The sequence below is a fragment of the Felis catus genome, chromosome C1, assembly GCF_018350175.1.
Source record: "Felis catus isolate Fca126 chromosome C1, F.catus_Fca126_mat1.0, whole genome shotgun sequence".
NCBI lineage: Eukaryota > Metazoa > Chordata > Mammalia > Carnivora > Felidae > Felis > Felis catus.
The window spans coordinates 174,653,348-174,669,134 of record NC_058375.1 but is presented as its reverse complement, the minus strand read 5'-3'; the positions used below and the strand labels follow the sequence as shown (position 1 = coordinate 174,669,134).

Below are 15,787 nucleotides of genomic sequence, written 5' to 3'. Positions count from 1 at the left end.
CTCTTTCAGTCACACTGTGATAAAAATGGTCAAATAGAATAATGTTTCAGAACTTTTTCTTTTTTTTAATGTTTCATTGATGCCAAACTTTTTGCTTTCATTTAGGCAGATTTTAGAATTTTAAAAATTAAAAATTTTGAGAAAATGAACAGTGAAAATGTTCTCTTTCTAGTCTTTTGTTATTATATTTCCTTATTGATTTTTAACTTAAATATACATATCAAGGAAAAGGAAAAGAAAATACCAAGCATCCAAGTAATTAGCATCTAGAATTAATATATGCTAACATTTTCATCACATTTTCTATGTATTTACATTATGGTGCATATTATTTTAGATAAAATATAGTATTATGTAGTATTTTTATATAAAAGATATAAAATATTACAAATACCATTGAAGGTGAACAATTTTTATAGCCTTTTCCAGTTGTATTCCTCTCCTTTCCTTTTTAGAACAACCAAAATAAATGTGTGTCCTTTTACTACATATATATCTTTATTAAATATACAGTATTACTTGTGTGTATTTCCAAAGTTAAGTAAATGATATTCTTGATTTTGAATTTTTCTTAAGATTTTATTTTTAAGTAATCTCTACACCCAACATAGGGCTCAAACTTACAACCCCGAGATCAAGAGTCACATGTTCTACCAGCTGAGCTAGCCAGGTGCCCCACATTTTTTACTTACTGATATATTCTTAAATTCTCACATGTTTATACATATTCATGAATACCTACTTTTCCAAATAGTATTCCATCAAATGGATATTACAATGTATTTATATATGCCATATTTGTTGATTTTTAAATTGTTTTTTACATTTTTACAAAAATATTGCACTTGATATTGTAAATATCTATTGGTGCACAAAAACAGTATGTAAATTTTTTTTTAGAATAGAGGTAGAATTTATAGGTTAGAGATTATACATAATTTTAAAAATTACTAATGCGGCTTTGTGAAAATTTTTTTCTATTTTACTAAGAAGGACAGTAAGTATTCATAATTTAAAAAAAATTTTAATGCTTATTTATATTTGAGAGAGAAAGAGACAGACACAGAGCATGAGAAGTGGAGGGGCAGAGAGAGAGAGAGACAGAGAGAGACAGAGAGACAGAGAATCCAAACCAGGCTCCAGGCTCCGAGCTGTCAGCATAGAGCCTGACCCGGGGCTAGAACCCATGAACCGTGAGATCATGACCTGAGCTGAAGTTGGATGCTTAACCAACTGAGCTACCCAGGTGCCCCAATAAGTATTTATTATTATGGTTATGGAAACATATAAGAAAGGTAACATAATCTAAAACAGAGAGGTAGTCTTACCTAATAGGACTATATGCTCAGAATTCAAACTATCTGGATTCAAATCCCACTTTCATTAATTAGCTGCTTGAATTTGCACAAATGAATGAATCATTTATCTTTATCTTCAAATAGGAAAATAAGATGGTGATGGACACCATCATGAGATGGGTCTTAAATATGGCACATGCAGAATAATACCTGGCACTAAGTAAGCCTTAAGTAAATATTAACTATTGTTGTTATGTTTGTTATTTATACTATTGTTTTTACATGTGTAGCTATATTATCGTTACTATTAATCAAGGCATAAGAAGGACTCAAGAGTTTTGAATACTGGAGGTAATTCTCTGGGTCTTTTTGTCCAGTTGTTTCATCTAATGTCAGGATGTCTTCTGAACAGCTTCCACATGTCACTTTCCCTCCCTTAGTTCTTCTAGGAGTGAACATACTCTTTATCATAGAACAGCTCATCCTATCTTTTTAAACTATAATTGGTAGGAAAGTTATCCTAATTTTAAGCTAAAAATATATATCCCCATTATCTTCATTCACCTAATTATTCTGGAGCAAACTAGATTAAATTTACTGTCATTTCTACACAACCATCTCCTGAATACGATAATATTTTTTTTTATTAATTTTTTTTTCAACTTTTATTTATTTTTGGGACAGAGAGAGACAGAGCATGAACGGGGGAGGGGCAGAGAGAGAGGGAGACACAGAATCGGAAGCAGGCTCCAGGCTCTGAGCCATCAGCCCAGAGCCTGACGCGGGGCTCGAACTCATGGACCGCGAGATCGTGACCTGGCTGAAGTCGGACGCTTAACCGACTGTGCCACCCAGGCGCCCCTATACTTTACGATAATAAATACAATGACTCTCCCCACACTTTCAGTTTCTATTTTGAAAATTAAATATTCTGGGTTTAATCAAAATGTTTTAGACATAAGTACTTTTAAAATATCTAAAGTGTATGCCTTAAAAAAAACTAGGTTTTATCTCACTACTCTGAACACATTCTGCTTTGACAATTGTTCTCCTAAACTATGGTCCAAATATAAGAGCAAAATACTGCAATACTGCAAAGGGAAGTGGGAGTATTACTTTCCTTATGCTAGATGATATAGATCAATTATTGTGACCTAAGATTGTATGACACCTTTTTAACAGTCATGTCACTTCCATAGGAGTTACTTCACAGAGGTAGATGTATGATGAATTTTATACACATCAATGAAAAGCAACAGAATTTACTCTTTATTCACATTTTAGAGATACAGATATACATTCCAGATTCTCTCAGAAGGAGTTAGACAAACTAAATATGATTAGGAAAAAAAATCACATTAATGAAAGTGAAAGTTCTAACTAATCTTACCATGCTATCTAATAGAATATCTGATTCTAGGGGCGCCTGGGTGGCGCAGTCGGTTAAGCGTCCGACTTCAGCCAGGTCACGATCTCGCGGTCCGTGAGTTCGAGCCCCGCGTCAGGCTCTGGGCTGATGGCTCGGAGCCTGGAGCCTGTTTCCGATTCTGTGTCTCCCTCTCTCTCTGCCCCTCGCCCGTTCATGCTCTGTCTCTCTCTGTCCCCAAAATAAATAAATGTTGAAAAAAAAAAAAAAAAAAAAATAAAAAAAAAAGAATATCTGATTCTAAAAACCTAGAAAGAAGAAGCTAGGAATTCAACTTGTTTTGTTTTTCCTCTGAGACATTACATTTTAAAAATATCAATAAGTAGGGGCGCCTGGGTGGCTCAGTCGGTTGAGTGTCCAACTTCAGCTCAGGTCATGATCTCATGATTCGTGGGTTCAAGCCCCACGTCGGGCTCTGTGCTGACAGCTCAGAGCCTGGAGCCTGCTTCGGATTCTGTGTCTCCCTCTCTCTGTGTTCCTCCCCTGCTCTCACTCTATCTCTCTCTCACTCTCTCAAAAATAAATAAAGATATAAAAAATAATAATAAATAATTAAATAAATAAATAAATAAATAAATAAATAAATAAAGATATCAATAAGTAGCAATAACTGTGAAATGCAATGTTTAAGCACAGATGATAGAAAGATTTAGCTTTCCCTATTTTTTTAGTTAATATTTTTTTGTCTCATGAGAAAAATCATTGTTCAAGATGTCTGCCTATTAATAATGTAAGTTATAACTGAGAGTCCTGTGGAGACTCTCTTGAGAATGCTAAATAACCCTCAACCATGAGTAGACCTTCAAGTTCCCACTGTTACCACTAGTTCTCAATAACCATTCTCATAAAAAAATAAGAAAATATATACTATTAATTAAAACATGAACCAGACAAAACAAAAGTAACATAATGATTCCAGTTCTCAAGTTTGCATTTATGCACTCATTCTGATTTCCATGTGAAAATTCAGTCTAGTTTGAGAAGAATTTATTTTTCTGTAGATGGAGTCAGCTTGTGACCATAAAATTCCTAAAAACCTTTTTGTTATGATTATACTGCTAACAAGAATTTGTTTTAATCCACAACATATTTCAAATTGATTGGTGCTTAATTTTGTTTATACTGTTGTTTACCATCAGTAAATTTCCAGAAAGCATTCCCCCCCTAATACTTCATATCCTACAATCAAGTGCATAGGAAGAAAAGGGAAAAAAAAAAAAAAAAAAGGGAATAGGGCTCCAGAAAGAAGGAATGAGGTCCAGGGGTCTAATTTTAGTAACCAGGTATCCATAGTTCTGTATTCAAGATTATGTAATATAATAATATGTATGCAGTCAAGATAATATATCTATGAGGGAAGAAGATATATAAGTAGAGTGTATAGTATGCATTTCTACTTAACACTTGATAGCAAAGTACCCCCAAATTTACAGGGTTTTTAGCAAGAAAGCATTTATTTTCACTCACTTTTGTGCGTTGAATGATCTGGATCATGTGGGTCAGGAGAGTCATTTGTCAGAGAAAATAAAAAAACAAAACTACAGAATCATAAAATTCATAAACTTCTCATAAAACTCATAAAAATCTACTTACCTATTACTTCTTTGTTTTTTATCTGTTCATTCTATGAACCAAACCTAGCAATATAGCAAAACTTGATGTCAATGTGGAGGGAAAATATCCTCTTGTCTCTTGGTTATCAAGGAAGGACTCTGTGGGAGGTGCAGCAAATATGTTTGAACAAATAATATAATTTACCACAGAGAAAAGTAGACAAAGAAGCTAAGTATTCCCTTACTCCCTGACATATATCTAAGCCCCTACTTCCCTATGAGAAGAATTGCTTTTAGAAAACTCCTTTCAGAAATTAAGAAAATTGAGATACTTCATGCTTAAAACAAACCAAACCAAAATGAATTTTCGTATCAGTAAAAATAGGGGCTTGAGAGTTAATTAGTTTTGTTCATAATAAAATAAATAGAAGCAATTTTGTACCCATGTTTGTATGTGTCATACCTATTACACAGAGTTTCTCTGGATACAATTTGTTAAAATTTAGATGCCATTCTTTTTTACATTTGAAATCTGAAAATGTGTATGGTTTCCATTTGCTGATCAGTTTTCAGAAACTCATTCTCAGGAAAGTGAACTACAAGCTGTCCATGGTTTATATTCTAGATAAAGGATGAAGGCTGAGACAAAGAATTGAAGCTCAAACACTCATCCCTTGCCGAATCCAATTCAAGACTTTTGTAGTCACACTTTGTGACTTTGTGATAAGTAATTGGTTGAAACATAAAGCAATAGAATGTCTAATCTTTCACATACTTTAGAGTAAACAGACATGAATAAAATAGTTGTTCAATGTGATACAACTTAATTTCATTTTAGATGTTTATCAAAACTTCTGTATATTTTGGTTTTTGACATCCTAAGTTTGTTCTCTGTCCTACAGAAGAGAACTCTTCTCATAGTTCCTCATAGTGTACTCTTCTTATAGTTCCTTCAAGGAATTAATTTCCTTCCATATTTGTCTCACTCATCTAGTTACCTGAACTTGTTGAAACATTCAGTATATTTTAATGGAAAAGATTCTTAATGGGTAAATTAGGAAATGTTTTCTGATATATAGAACAAGTAAAGAAAAAAAAAAAGACTAATTCCTAGCTTGGATATAAATTAAACAAACTCCTAGTAAGAGCCTGGAATGTTATTTGTGTTGTGTGGTGGTTGGAAAGAAAAAGTGAACAGAATGGTAAGGAATGAAAAGGAAAGTACCTTAGTATTAGGTGGGCAGTTGAAAATCCAGATGCTGATTAGATACAAAGAACTTTAAGATACAATGGCAAAGAGTCAAATTGTTGGTGAGAAAATTGTTTTTATCCGACTAATTTAGACTTAAACTGACTTGTACACAGTGGAATGGGAAGCTGGTGGCAGAACTACAAGAGGGAGTGCACGTAATCCTCAGAGAAGAGAAAATGTGAGTCCACAAAGCAGGGTAGTGACAGACTATCTTATCTTAATAATAATTGAACTTCATGTCCCCAGGCTCTCTTCCACACAAGAATATTCCAGTTTGTGTAAGTTATATGGAAGAAAATGGTGAAAAGTTTTCACTGATGCAACATAAATATGAAGTTGATGATTTCTGGGAAATTAATTTTGGCTCAGCTGTCACTCTTTCAAATAAAGTTCTTTACATAATAAAAAAGATTTCTCAAGATTTTAGTGTGTTAAAGAGCAGAAATTCAACCAAGTAGATATGAATCTAACCAATTGCCAGTTGGTTTTGTTAAGCGATTCATAAACTGGGCAGCATCCCATCTAGAAAATAGAGGAGAGCTCCAAGGAGTTGTACAAAATGGAAGGTTTTTTATAGGAAGTAGGTGGAACAAGAAAGTAAAACAAAAGAAAGGATTGTTCCAGGCAAGGTCACTTTTCCTTAGCGTGAAGGGCAGGAGGTCAATATTGGGTGAATTATCTTATCTGCCTTTGGGGATGTGTGAGGGCCCATGTGACAGATTACTTCACCGGTGCTTATCAGGAAATTCCAGACTAACAGGTTAAGATTTACCTTTCTGCTGGGGGAGGTTGAAATTGCAATTAGGTATTAAGCCCCAGTTTAGTGACTTGGCCTAAGTGATGCCATTTTGGGCCTCTGGTTATCTTTTTAACAAGGGAAACAGGGATTGAGTACTACAAGGATGTATGTTTCTGAGTACTTAGGAGAACTGGAAGTAGATCTGGAGAAGGACTTTGCTGTAGAATTCAGACACCCTCTCTCACCTCTCCTGTTCCCAGTCTTGTCTTGCTTTCATTCTTTCTCATCTCCTCTCAGAGGCTGTACATTCTCTGTCATTCTTTTCATCATTCTGTCTCCACATAATCATCTTGCATATATCATTACAGCTGCCAGCTCTTTCTCTATGTCAGCTTTTTAGTTAAGAGCTTGGCACCTACTCTATACTTTTTCTACAGCTCTTAGTTCAAGTTTGAAAAAAGAAATCTGATTGGCTGAGCTTAATTCTACCCCAACAAAGCCTGTAGATTAGCCCCCAAATTAATCAGTGTTCATTCCAATCCAAAACCAGGCAAATTTCCTCACAAATGTGAGTAGGAAGGGAACACTGAATATGCTTGAGAGGCAGAGTCTGAGGTAATAAGGGGTAATTATGCAGCAAAGTTTCATTGTTAAAACCAAAGTTTTAATGCACACAGCAAAGTTTTTTGTTTGTTTGTTTTTTGGGTTTTTTTGGTATGAAGTACAGAATAGGTGTGAGAAAACACAAAAGAGTATTTAAGCATCTGCACTTTGAAGTCAGACCACACAATGTGAATCAGAGCTGCACAAACTATACTTAACCTTCCAAAACCTGTAGAACAGCCATTAGAAGGGAGCAGGATTTGTCATCCCAAAAACATGCCTCTCTGGCATAAGGACTATTTTAGGCTGTTTTTTGTTGTGGGGTTTTTTGTTTTGTTTTGGTTTTGTTTCTTTTGTTTTTTGGCCAAGTTAGAAAGCCTTTATTTTTATTTAATATTTCATTGGCTTGCTTTATAACTTTTATTTACTTAAATTTCCTTAATTGACGTATAGCTGATAATATCACATTAGTTTCAACACAGTGATTGAACTAACATTATACTATGCTCATCACAAGTGTAGCTACCTACCATCTATTACAACACTATTACAATAGTATTGACCGTATTCCCCATGTTGTACCTTTTATCCTCATGACATTCATTCCATAACTGAAAGTCTGTATCTCTTACTTAGGGTGATTATTTAAAAAAAAAAAAAAAAAACAGACACAGGAAAAGCTTTGAAAATGGAGAAGTTATCGGGGCCCCTGGGTGGCTTAGTCGGTTAAGCGTCTGACTTCGGCTCAGGTCATAATCTTGGGGTTTGTGGGTTCAAGCCCTGTTGGGCTCTGTGCAGACAGCTCAGAGCCTGGAGCCTGCTTCAAGTTCTGTTTCCTCTTCTCTCTGCCCTTCCCTCACTCATACTCTGTCTCTCTCTCTCTCAAAAATAAACATTTTAAAAAGTTAAAAAAAAAAAAGAAAAAGGAGAAGTTGTCTTTTATTAAGGGACATTTACGTTTATACAAGAAATCCCCATCAGTACAGGCATCTCCCTCTGTGTGTCAGGAAGAAGAGAGTAACTAAATCTTTAGAAATTTATCAGTGGAGAAGGCAAAGACTTAAATTTGCATAGCAACCTAATCCTTGTTTGCTGTGCTTTTCCTGATAGTCTCCCATAACTGGCTCACTCACCCCCAACATCATCTTTTGTCTTTAGAGATGTTTCAGGTGGTAGCTTGGGCCACTTCAAGGAGTCATTCTGTTTTCCTGGGTATATCCTATGTATACAGAAAGTATATATGTTACTAAACTTCTGTTTGTTTTTCCCTGTAAATCTTTTATTATAGGGTGGTCTCACCCAAGAACCTAGAAGGGTAGAGGGAAAATTATTTTTTCTCTCCTACACCATTGTCTAGAGGAAAGAATTTTATTTGTCCTTCCAGGTCCTTCTAGCTGGAATAAGAATTAAATTGACATGAGATAAACAGGAGAAAATAAAATTTAATTTTGTACATATGGGAAATCCACACAGACATGGAAATTCCAAAGACAGGCAAAATGAGGTATATGTGTCACTCTGAACTAAGGAGCGGTTAGGGGTCTGATACTTCAAATGGAAAGCATGCAATTCACTGGAAGATAAAAAAGAGTAAATATTCGGTAAACAAACATTTGCAGGGCTATCAAAAACAATAGGACCTAGAGACTTTGATCAAACGGGTCTTGCTAGGTTCTTCTCTACCATGCCTAGTTCATATCATAATGTAGTTATCTCTAGTGATAGTTCTATTTCCGAAGCAGATCCTCTGTCTAAATCCTTTTAGGCTGTCGAGGGGAAGGTAAACAGTCTTTTCTGAATCTGCTGAGTTTTGAGTGCTTTTAAATAAAAAATAATCTTCATGCCAAATTGAGCCATCTTGGGGTGGCCTGTCCTGGGCACCTTCTTCATAAGCTAGTTGTGAGAATTAAATGAGGTTATTTATGTGCTAGACCCCTAATAATTATTCAATAAATATTAAAAATACAGAAGAAGAAAAGTTACCCCTCACACAAAGATTAAAGGAATGAAACAAACAAAAAAAGAAAAGCCAAAGGCACAAAGACAATCTAAAAAGGGAAAAACAGGAAACTGATGGATTTTTTGATCAAATGACTGAAACCTTAATGGAATAGTAGATTCTGAAATCGTAGGAAATCTTTAGTGATCTTAGTCTGATATGAAAACACTAAAGGTTAGTGGAAGAGAGCCAAAGCATAAGAGACTCTTAAAAACTGAGAACAAACTGATGGTTGATGGGGGGTGGGAGGGAAGGGAGGGTGGGTGATGGGTATTGAGGAGGACACCTTTTGAGATGAGCACTGGGTGTTGTATGGAAACCAATTTGACAATAAACTCCATATATTGAAAAAAAAAGAAAACACTAAAGGTTAACCTCATGACAGCAACTTACAGCAGAACAATTGGACATATTTAAGAATTTACAAATTATGTGAAATAATAATATCATTATCATCATAATATAAACAATAGTAATAAACACAAAAATTTACATTTATTGAAGGTGCGTGTCTTAAGTGCTTTATATATGTTTATACGTATACATATATGTATTAACCCACTTACTACATATATCAAACTTAAAAACCTTTATTATTATTATGTTAGGGAAAAAGAAATGGATGCTCAGAGAGTTTAAATAATTGACCAAAGTTGCAAAACTAGCAAAGAGCTGAGGTTCAGGGTTCACAGCCCATCATTCTGCAATAGATAATTCTCTAATCCTAGGAAACTTCAGAAGCCCTCAGATTGTTTTCTTAAGTATACCGATAATGTGGATAAAATAATTTGAAGAAAAAACAAACTGGAAAAAGAGGTCATTTTATTAAGTAACAATGTAATAGTAAATATATATTGTAAAAATATATAGCTCTGAGGGGAAAAGTGTTTTTTTTTCTTTTTTTAACTGATTATAAAAAGAATCCTGGAAAGTGAAAGATATAGTTCTTCAAGAACAGTAATTCTGAATTCTGTTTCCTTCATTTTGTCCATAATAGAAAAGCCTTTCAAAGTGTTTGGCGAAATTAGCCTAAATACTATTGGAGTGACCTAAACAGGAAGCCTGGCTATTCCCAACTGCCTGTGATCTCTGAAACCAGCTCTGGGGCTCCCTCTTTGCTCCAATAGACAGGAGCGACTTTGGGCTACATAATCATCAAATTCTTACCTCGCCCTTCACTGCTAGTAGGATCAGATTACATTTCTTTCACTATTCTCCACTCCCCAGTTTCTTGATCTGTTTAAAAGAAGTAGAAAAGATAAATCTTCTCTTCAGTGCCTGGAAGGGAAAACAAAATAACCTCAACTCCGCTTTGAAAAAAATCTTTCCAAGAACTTTCTTCAGAGATTTGACTCGTGAGTACTTGGCAATATACTTTCTAGCCCATGAGAAATAACCTTTATTTATTTTTTCTTGGGAGAAAAACAGGGTACTGAGAGGTAAAGGCTGGTAGGGGAGGACCATTGTCTGTAACCCTATAAAGAAAATTGACTCTTCTCTGTAAACAAAGTAAACTCATATTTCAGTGCAAAATTAAGTTCTCAGCACTTTGCATTTAGTTCTAATGCAAATATATATGCAGTATATATTTATGCTTGAGGACCTTAAACATTTTTGTAAGAAGTTGGTGAGATGTAGTCTTTTTTTGTAATTCTTAGCTTGTGGTAGCAATTTGTTACTAATTGTGTGTTTAATTGGAATTTTCTGAAGATTTGGTTTACTTTTAAATAGTATATATTAACATATAAAGAAATATGATTGAGAGACTCCCTGGCAGCCTTATGTTTAAAGAACCTTCTTCCATTACCTTTAATTGTTGGTAGTTAAAATGAAGCATAAACATTAGAATTCTTGTAAACTAAATTAAATATTTTATGCCTGTATTAACTAATCTCTCTAAGGAAATACTTTACAAGCCTTCGAAGAATAAAACTCACATTCTAAGATACTTAAATAAGAATATATATCATTTCACTATTTGTAGTACAATGATGTTAATTAAAGCAATAGATCACATACCTACATGATGTACTATCATGTTCATGTTGGTTATGAAACATTAAAATTTGCTTCTGGTAGCCAATAAAAGCACATAATATAAAAGTACACAACCACCGAACTATAATGAGACAAAGTTATTTAACTATGGAAAAAGCTCATTTGTGTAAGTAATACCAAAAAATGAAGGCCAAACAGTGCCATGTAGGAAAAAAAGAAAAGATAAGCAACAGCCACAGTGTGACTCAGTGCTCTGGAAATTAGTCACAAAATGACTTTGTAAATTGTGTGATAAACACAGAGGGCAGAACCCAAGCAGGAAATCTACAGCCCAGAGAGTCATATTTTATGTATAAAGGCATAGTATTTACATCAGAAGAGAAACATGTCAATTTTGAGACACTGCAAAGTTTTTAAACCTAAGAAAATCCTTTCCTAAAACAGTTTTAGATTGTTTTTAATTCATCATTCTAGTGCATGATTATTTCAAGACATTTTATCTATATCTCCTCTAATCTTTAAACTAAAAAATGAATACTGTCTTTGAAAATGTATTGGAGTATGCAATTTAATTCAGAGCGTATGGGTTAATAAAATTATATAAGATATTCATAGGGATCAAAGGGGTTAAATATTAATGTAAATACAGGTAACTAACATTATAGATGTAAAAGCAAAACTTTAAAATACTTGGAGAAGGGCACCTGGGTGCCTTAATCGGTTAAGCATCCAGACTTTGGCTCAAGTCATGATCTTGCAGTTCACAGGTTCTAGCTCTGCGTTGGGCTCTGTGCTGACAGCTCAGAGCCTGGAGCCTGCTTCGGATTCTGTGTCTCCTTCTCTCTCTGCCCCTCCCCCGCTCGTGCCCTGTCTCTCTCTCTCTCTCTCTCTCTCTCTCTCTCCAAAATTAAATAAAAACATTAAAAAATTTTTTTAATTAAAAAATTAAAGAATGTTGTTGGAGAACTTTAATGACATACATATTACTGTTTGGTTCCTCTTTCCTTTAGGTTTGCTGAATGGCACAAGTTTTGTTTTGTTTTTGTTTTTTTAAAGGTATGGTCTGATACCTTTAAGTATTTGTTTTACATTCAATAGACTAGATCAAAATGTGGCTCCTGTTCAAATGGATTATGCCATCAGTTGGTGCTTGCTGGTCTGATTGTAACTCTAGGCTTCACTTGCTTGTTGGTCATATAACTATTCTGACTAGAATCTTCTATTATAAACATTTTTGCTAAATTTAAAAATAAAATAATCTATGAAGTGGGAAATTGTGTTATTAAACTATACTTTTTATAATATTAATTTACTCTTCTCTTGAGAATTAATTTCCTGACCATTATTTTATCTGTATTATTCAAATTCAAAAGATAATTGGACAAGATGAGTAACTACTGGAAGAAAAGGCCAAGTTCAAAAGGCTTTACTTATTCTCAGAATACCTAACAACTGACCAAATAGTAAATGCTATATATTCTTTAGAAATGGTTGGTTTAAATTCAGTGTCACAAACTTTTAAGACACATTTCAACTCAGATCACTACCTAATTAGCAGGAAAAAAAGTGCAAAGTAAAAATCTTTGCAAAATAAAAGAATAAAGGGCAGGATAAACAATATGAAAAGGGAAGGGAAGTACTTAGAATAAGATTTTTAAAAAGTACCTTATTTATTAGTATACATAAATAAGTTGAATGATAATATTGGTTAAAATAAGTTAATTATATCAGCAATTTATTTTTGCTATGTAGACATGATTTAAGAACTGTACTATAATTCACCTATTTCAGTAAAGCCTGACTCTAGCACCCTCCCGTTTTTGTTTTCCATCTAAAACATTTAACTTGGGAAATTAATTTACAGATTTGTCTTTTTAAAAACAAAAATGTTCTTTTGTTGTTGTTAAAGTCTATTTACTTATTTTGAGAGAAAGAGAGAGAGTGGGAGAGCGTCAGAGAGAGAGGGGGAGAGAGAAAGAGAGAGAGAGAGAGAAAGAGAAAGAGAGAGAGAGAGCACTCCAAGCAGTCTCCCCACTGTCAGCACAGAGCCTGATACGGGGCTCAAAGTCACAAACCGTGAGATTGGGACCTGAGCACAAATCAAGAGTCGGACAGTTAACCCACTGAGCCATCCAAGAGCCCCTAAAAACAAAAAATATTCTTAAATGTATTATACCTTTTATAGAAATACACCAAAGCTATAATTTTTTGTTTGTGCCTTGGATATATCTGAATTCAAGAAATTGAGTGACTATTAAAGTCCTTGTTTCTGAATATTAAATTTCATCAAAATGAAGAAATGTTGCAAGTTATTCCAGAAAGTTCTTTCTCTAGTAGGTCTCTGAAATCCTCCATGACTGGTTTCTTGGTGTGATGTATCATCGCCAGGAGCCCAGTCTTCCCACTACTCTTTTTTCCTTGTCTTCACTTCTTCTCCAAGTGGCAGGTGTCATGTAGAACCAAAGCTTAGGATTCAACTACCAAAAGGCTAAGGATGACCTAGTCATTGCCACATTTCTTCTTTCCAGAACCAATAACAAAAAGCACTGGATCCATGTCAAATTTGCTATGTTCATCTCTCTTCAGGACTTCCTTTGGGATCCTATGTTCTCTCTTAGTTGGAACAAACACATTTTAAATTTATTTTAAAAACAAAAGAGTAAAAGGACACCGTGATCCGTAGTAGAAGTGCCAGTGATGCAGTATTTCTATTCCAATTGTTCTGTCTGGTGGACCACAGTTCCCTGAGGTGACATAGACTTACTGCAAGGAATTCCCTAATCAAAATGTAATAATAGCATAGTATCATTCTCTGTAGACTGAATAAATATTATATGTTGTTGATTAGACTATTTCAACATCAGAAATGTGAAAGTATCAATCAATATGGCACTAATAAAATGTAGTGTTGTTATTACCAAGCATAATTTGCCACTGGCATCCTTCAACTGTACCACACCCCCAGTGCCGCCACCACTCTGCTACCAACCTCAGTTTATCTCTCCTCTTCATGATTCATATCAATGTCTATCCTCGCCTCAAATCCCATAATATCCCATCTCTAAGCACCACCTCGTTCTTTACTTTACAAGACTTAAAAATGGAGTAAACTTTAGTAATGGGATGAGCCTTCAGAATAATAGTGTTTGTTGCAAACTTTTGATATTTTTAAAATCCATTTAGGAAACTTCAAATTATCTTACAAAATGAATCAAAATGATTATATTAAAATATCATATGCCTACTCTTGCTCTTTTTTGTGCCAACTGTTTTCAAATATGCATGAATGTAAAATGAATGAATTTCTGATTCATACTACAAGAATGGATCTTGAAAGCATGCTAAAGTGAAATAAACCAGACACAGAAGAACATATAGTATATAGTTCCATGTGTATATCCAGAATAGAGAAATTCATAGAGCCAGGGAGTAGATTAGAGTTTACCAGCATCTAGAGGAAGGGATAAATGGTGAGTTACTGATTAATGCATACAGTTTTTGTTTGGAGTGATGAGAAATTTCAGCAGTTGGTAGCAGTAATGATTGTACAACACTGTGAATGTAATTAATGCTACTGAGTTGTACACTTAAAAATGGTTAAAATAGGGGCGCCTGGGTGGCGCAGTCGGTTAAGCGTCCGACTTCAGCCAGGTCACGATCTCGCGGTCCGTGAGTTCGAGCCCCGCGTCAGGCTCTGGGCTGATGGCTCAGAGCCTGGAGCCTGCTTCCGATTCTGTGTCTCCCTCTCTCTCTGCCCCTCCCCCGTTCATGCTCTGTCTCTCTCTGTCCCAAAAATAAATAAACGTTGAAAAAAAATTTTTTTTTAAAATGGTTAAAATAGCAGGGGCACCTGCGTGGCTCAGTCAGTTGAGCCTCCAACTCTTAATTTCACCTCAGGTCATGATCTCATGGTTCATGAGCTTGAGCATGTTGGGCTCTGTGTTGACAGCATAGAACCTGCTTGAGATTCTCTCCCTCCCTCTCTCTCTCTGTCCCTCCCCAGTTGTTCACTCTCTCTTTCTCTCTCAAAATTAGATGTTAAAAAATGGTTAAAATAGCAAATTTCATGGTATATCTACTTTACCACAATAAAAAATAAAAACAAAACTATTAAAAAGAATTCAGTGTATGGAAACCAATTTGACAATAAATTTCATATTAAAAAAAACAGAATTCAGTGTGAAGAATTCTAGATTCATGATAATATACCTTTTATATTTTCTCAATAGAATAAAAGTACAAATATTATAATATTGGATACCTAAATTTTAAAAACTGAAAACAGGATCTTCCTGTTTTGTTTCCTGATGCAAACTGGAACCTATTTTTACCTGATATTGCTGTCCTGGAGGCTAATGTTTTTTATTCATATTGTCGTTTTTGGTTTTGGTATCAGGGTAATTCAGGCCTTACAGATTGAATTGGCAAGTACTCCTTACCTTCTGTTAAATTTTCTGGAGTAGTTAATGTAAAATTTGTATCATGTCTTCTTTAAATGTTTGGTGGCATTCATCAGTGAAACCTTCTGGGACTGAAATTTTCTTTGTGGAAAGGTTTGTAATTACAAAATTCAATAAAGAATAATTATAAGCTATTCAGATGATTCATTTCTTCTTGAGTGAACTTTGGTAGTTTGTCTTTCAAGAAATTGGTCCAATTATCTAAGTTGTCAAATTTATATGCATACGACTATTTCCTTATACTAGAATCTGTAATAATGTGAAACCTTCATTTCTTGATATTAGTGGCTTGTACATTCTCTATTCTTTTATCAGTCTATATTAAGATCTTTTCATTTTTCACTTGTTTGTTCATAAATAAAATGGACTTTTAGGCAATATATAATTTGGTCTTGATGCTTTACTCAATCAGGAAATATTTGCCTTTAAATTAGAGTGCTTAGAGCATTTATATTTGAT

The 15,787-nt window shown here is 34.4% G+C and overlaps 1 protein-coding gene and 1 long non-coding RNA gene across 4 annotated transcripts in view; one reads left to right on the top strand and one right to left on the bottom strand.

Annotated features, from left to right (window-relative positions):
* Positions 1 to 15,787, top strand: part of TFPI (tissue factor pathway inhibitor) — a 104,579-nt gene that overhangs the window by 26,444 nt on the left and 62,348 nt on the right. Inside the window, exon 3 of one of the 3 annotated variants that reach the window (XM_045034116.1) lies at positions 10,098 to 10,225. The exons of 1 other annotated variant lie outside the window; for it this stretch is intronic. The gene's annotated coding sequence lies outside the window, so the exon portion shown is untranslated. Of the gene's footprint in view, positions 1 to 9,933; positions 10,226 to 15,787 lie in introns of those variants that run through there. One more of the 3 variants, XR_002161619.3, reaches the window with a different exon arrangement.
* LOC123379209 lies at positions 3,286 to 10,148 on the bottom strand. The gene is made up of 3 exons (XR_006583418.1): positions 10,038 to 10,148; positions 8,005 to 8,090; positions 3,286 to 4,436 (listed from the first exon to the last, which is right to left on the bottom strand). It is a non-coding gene; the product is annotated as an uncharacterized LOC123379209 (long non-coding RNA).